Source organism: Oratosquilla oratoria, chromosome 18, assembly GCF_046742065.1.
Source record: "Oratosquilla oratoria isolate Oo_2021 chromosome 18, ASM4674206v1, whole genome shotgun sequence".
In the NCBI taxonomy this organism is placed as follows: Eukaryota; Metazoa; Arthropoda; class Malacostraca; order Stomatopoda; family Squillidae; genus Oratosquilla; species Oratosquilla oratoria.
Window position 1 is genome coordinate 9528717 of NC_134794.1, and position 6017 is coordinate 9534733.

The window sequence follows — 6017 nt, forward strand, 5'->3', positions numbered from 1 at the left end:
ACTTCTAGTAAACACTTCTCAAGTGTCATGCACGTGTCTGATCCAGTCACTCCCGAGATCTTTGCGGTCTAGTTGATACAGGTCTAAGCATGACACGAAGGCCATCGCGACAGTAAAACACAAGACAAAAGCGGCGACCTCGCTTCGCTTTGTAATCCTAGTGAAGCCATCTTTGTCAGAAACATGTCCTCACCATGTAAGACGTGACTATTACTCCTTTCGTCTGTTGTGAAATATTTCTGGATAAATATCCAGCTCAAGGCTGACTCGGATCCCAACAATTAGATGTTGTTCCTATCACCACTCCACTGGTCCTATTGGCAAACTCCGAACTCTCCTGACAATTTCCTCATTTGTCTGTTGCATCGATTTCAGATTCTTGGGAAAATGGGTTGACGATGGCAACAACGACGCGCAAGAAATAGATGATGATGATCATGATATTAGTGTTGATAATTTATTATATTGATTGATGATTGACGATGATAATGGTGGTGATAGTGATGACGATAGCGATGACAACGACGATACACAAGTATCCTGTGCGTAGCCGAGTTGTTGCTCATGCACTAGCAACGGGTAAAATATTGCTAGATTTGAAGTTATCAGTAACTGCATGCCTTGCCTAACTCTCTCCCTTTTCGGGGGTGGGTGGTGTCGGGAATAAATCCCGACAGAGGCATTTTAAGAGTAAATAGACCATTATTACAAATAAATATAGACATATGTGGTTACGGCCTCAGTTAATTTAGTGAACTGATAGCTGTAAAATTAGGATTAACATTGAAAAACAGCAATTAAGCATATCAAGCTGTATGAAATTTGTATTCTAGAAACTTAGTATATGAAAACATGCATAACAAATTAGACAGTCTTACTTTTTCCATTTAGATAGGTGGCCTATCATTTTTGTTTATACTGTATATACGAAAACATTATGTAAAGCATTATATAAAGGACTCGACACCCTTAATTACCACAAGCCGGTTGTCTAACCCCTCTCAGGAATGTCGAGTTACCAACATATCATTTTCATTATTAATCTTTTTATTTACCACTTGGTGATTTCTTCGTCTTGAGTATTGGTTCTGGTGCACTGCCCATATCTAGTTCCCGTGTATGGGGATTATATAATATATGTATCGTGCAACATTTTCACTTCAGTTAAGGTGAAGTTGTACTTCCCATAGACCCTTGGCAACGAGAGGTCAAAGGTCACTAGGCGTTCGGGACCAAGAGAGGCCCCTCTCGCCCCTATAACGCAGTTGAGTACTAGTTGAGTACAAGACAAGTCCAAGACAAGAGATGTAACTGACCAAAAGTGTTAGTGATTCGTGACTGGGGAGTGACATGAATTTACCCCAATCACAGACCTCATATATATCATGTGTGAAGTGCATATACGACGAAGCGTGTCTTAAACCAGTGAGGGGATTCTGTGAGAGAACCATTCCCCTCAACATACCTTTATCCTTCTCCCCATTCCCTCATCCTCCATGCCACGCCCGAAGTCGTCGCACACATCACCGTCATTAACCAGAACAAAGACGAAGAAGATTTCCAAGTGGCCCCGAGGCCACGGCAAGTCATAAATTGAGTTACATGAAATATTCAAACCAACATGAATAATTGAAATTATTACATATTCACAAAGATACATGATGCCATTGTACTTTTCAGGGTTCGATGAGTCCCTGCCGATCACAGGTACGTAGCTTTGTTGTTGCTGAAAGTTGTATACAAGTTCACACAGAGTATCCTAGTATTAACTCGGCGAGACGGTCACCTAGATTAACTTACACCGTCAACATTTCATATTAAGAGAGATGGGAAATCTGTCGGAAGTCATAATATTCTCCACAGGTGGGTTAGCTTTTAGGTATAGATTCGCTATTGAATGTTCATCCGTTATCAACTACCCCATGTATTGATTTACGTGGTTGTAGATTGTTTCCGTCACAATCATTTTCGCCTATGTACGTTATATTTCATACTCCTGCCCAATTGGGCTGGTTTACCAGCGCTTCTATTCTCGTAGACGATTTAGTTTGTAGTTTACTTATTTCTTATGGAAGTTGTAGAGAAATAGGGTACTGGGGTTTTGTCGCCCATTTGTTGTAGTCATTGTTGTTTGAAGAGGTAGACAACGTTAGGTAGCTGCACTGGCTTGGCCTTGGAGTATTATTGGAGTGCAAATGACAGTGAAATTATTTAACCGACAGCTTCATTTGGGTTGGCTTGCTGTATGTCTTCTCTCTAAAAATATTCTCGAGTTTACGAGGCACCGCCAGCAGGCTCTTTACTCTGGTCATAGTTAAGTGTTGTATTGTAGGAATGCAACAGGTGGATCGTATACCTCTGGTTTATGTAGTTGTTCCCGAGACTGTCTCGCCGAGCAGTCGGTAGACACTGGTTTTGTACCTATTGCTTAGGGGCAGGCAAACGTTGTTCCACTTTTCAAAAAGGGAGATAAATCGTCTATAAGCAACTACAGGCCAATAATTTGACATCAGTTATAGGTAAAATGCTTGAATTAATAATAGCCAATAGAATCAAGAGATCACATCGAGAGATATTTGATTCGTGACTCACAGCATGGGTTCTCCAAGGGTGTCTTGTGTGACTAATCTTTTTACAATAACGTTTAGAAGGCATCGGATAATGATAGTTACGATGTTATTTACCTTGACTTTAGTAAAGATGTCTACAAGGTGCCCCACCTGAGACTAAATAAAGCCAAAGCCCTTAGTATAGGAGTAAAAGTGTTTGAATGGATTAGAGCTTGGATCAGTGACAGAAAACAGCAGGTAATTATAAACGGAGTAAAATCCAAATGAGGCTGTTTCTAGTGGAGTTCCCCAGGGCTCAGTTTTGGGTCCTTTATGGTTCATTATGTATATAAACAACTTGGACAATGGGATTGTGATGTTAGTAAGTTTGCCTAATGCCGCGTCCACACGGTCGAGCTGTGCCTGGCAGACTTTGCCCTTACCGGGCAAAGTCCGCAGACTCTGCCCGCAAAGTGTCCACACGGCTGACGATGGTGGTTGGAGGTTAGTTGGCCGCAAGCAGAGGTTGGGAGGAAGTGATTCAGTGCGGTACGATAACCATGGTTCCCGCCATACTTGGAAAGAAGGTAGCACTTTACAGCATTATAATTGCTGCCTGCATTAAAAAGAAAAACAAGAAATCACGGAGACATGCCTGATGCCGGGAGTGGTTACAAAGACGTGATTTAATGGGAAGCTCAGTGACAATCCTACGTGAATTGCAGGATGGAAATGAACAATTGTTTTGCAGTTACATGAGAATGAACATAAGCAGCTTTTCTTTTCTCCTTTCGAAAGTGGAGCCATATATACAAAGGCAAGAGACAAATATGAGGAAAAGCATAGCACCAATAGCACGTCTTGTCGAGACCAGTACATACTAGTACTAGGTGCGGACATGGTAGTAAGGTAACTTCGGTCTGCAAATGGCGCCGGGAACGGAGTTTGATGGTTTGCCCGATGAAATTGCCCGTTGTCGAGCAAAGCCCTCGTGCCCGGCGGACAGTGCTCGACCGTGTGGACGTGGGTTAAAACACTAAAATACGACACCTAATTAAGTCAGAAGATGCTGAGATTCTGACAAATTGTTCACATGGTCTGTGAAATGGCAATTGGAGTTCAATATCTCAAAGTGCAGCATGTTAAACATAGTTACATAACCCTGAAAGCAGATATAGCTTAGATAAGACATTTTTAGAGAAAACTGAATGCAAGAGATATTTGGGAGTTCGTGAATCCTGACCATCCAGGAAACAGTGCATTAGCACTAGGAATAGAGTTAACAGAGCATTAGGTGTTATTGCGATGACAGTTATGAATGGAAGTGCAGAGGTAATCATCAAATTCTATCTGGTGTTAGTTACATCCATCCTTGACTATGTGGTAAAGTTTTGGTCTCCATCCTATGGAATGGATATCAATTCACTTGACTCAGTACTGAGGAGAAGGACCAAAATGATACATGGGCTCAGAAATTTACCTTACGAGAGGCTTAGGCACCTTAGCTTACATTCTCTGGAAAGAAGCAGTATGGGATCTCATAGAAGTGTTCAAGTGGATCAAAGGCTTTAACAAGGGTGATGCAAACAAGGTCATCATTAAGACAACAGGGCATGAACAGTAACAGATTTAAATTGGACAAATTTAGATTTAAGAAGGAAATAGGCAAGAACTGGTTTACTAATAGGGTAGTCAACAAATGGAATAGACTTAGTAACCATGCAGTGAGCGCTGAAACTATATGTTGTTCTAAGAATGTTGGACAACTTTATGGATGGGGATGACAGGTAGGGTGGCCAGACGTCCTCCTCTAGGCCGGACAGTCCTCCTTTTGAGCACTTTGTCCTCCATCCGGCGCAATCTCACGCCGGACGTGAATTTGTCCTCCTTTCTTGGGGTGTGACAAAAATAAATGAATAAACAAATAAATAAATGAATTAATTAATAAAGAATTAATAAACAAATGAATAAATAAATAAATAAATAACCCTTGGTATACAATAATGCCGTATTATCAAATTATGTGGGAGTACCCAGGCCAAGGTCGACGTCGGAACTCGCCAGCCAAGAGACAGGAACTGCACAGGACCAATGTTGTAAACGTGTGAACTGCGTGATTCACATCTCATGTATTGGGCTGCAGCCCTGAGGTGGCCACGGTGCAGTGTGGTTTGGCAATTAATTTACGAGGTTAAGAAGTCTGAAAATGCCAAAAAGAAAGACTTTAACTCTGGGCCAAAGAGTTTTGCAATCAAGGTGAGGATACAACTAGGTTTTGTGTTGTAACTTCGTAAGAAATACAGGTATTTGTTTTTTGTCGGTTTCATTAGTAGAAAATATTATTCACTTTCAGTTTTATATTGTACATTAAAATCGATATGCAGTGTCCTTTTAGGAAAATTTAATTTGGAAATGGCCACCCTAATGACAGGTGGGAATAGACATAAAACTGCCTGTGTAAGCCTTATGGTCTCTTGTAGTCTCCTTCATTCTTATGCAACAAAAAAATAATTTAGAGAGAAAAAATTTGAGTTATAAGCATGTGACAAAAAAGTGTGTGTAGTGGGAAAGAGCCTTTGGTTCAGGTATGAAAAAAAAAATATTACCAATATACAGTAGATGAAAAATCCAGATAATAAAGAATTAGACATCATAAGTGAAGTGCAGCGTTTTGTTGTATTTTTTCACATCTACATTACTTTATCCTAAAATTTTTATTGGCTTTTACTGGGGCATTACAGAAAATTATTCATGTTAGGGCTGCACTTCATCAGGGGTAAGCCACTTCCCAACGTTCAAATCCCTAATTAAGATATGACCCACACACACAAAAATATATATAAACAATTTAGTGTACAAATATCTTAAAGGACTATATTTTATCATCTCTTCTTTCCTCAGGCTATGTTTTGGGCTGGGGAATATGTGAAATTCAACAACAAAAAATTGCACCTCTTCTAACCCCTTCCCCCAAACAGGGGTAAACAGAAGGGATCCAGAATGGGGTTGCCGAGTCATGTACCTCTTTGGTCCCATCACAGGGCCACTGCCAATCATGTTAGTTGTGAACGATCTCCCAGAGATCATGCCCGAGGAATTTTGGTTGATTGAAAGAATTAACGTGGGTCACTTCCTCACTCTTGGCTCCATTTGGTGCTGGTGAGGCAGACTGGTTTTTCATAGCCATTTAGTCGACGTGAGATGGACAGACCTTGTAACAAGATTGACGGCATTAACCAAAATCCTAATCTCTTGCAGAAGACCAGTAGCCAGCAGGTCGACAACTACCACTGGTCAGGTATGTGGTAACATAGATACAAGACTAACACCATCAATCCATCCTAATCTCTTTTGCAGGAAACCTGTGGCCAACAGGTAACCGACAACCACTTCTGGTCAGGTACACAAGAAGAACCAAATCTTGTGATGGTGGTTGCATGTTTATACTCTTCCTTCATCTCCCTCCTT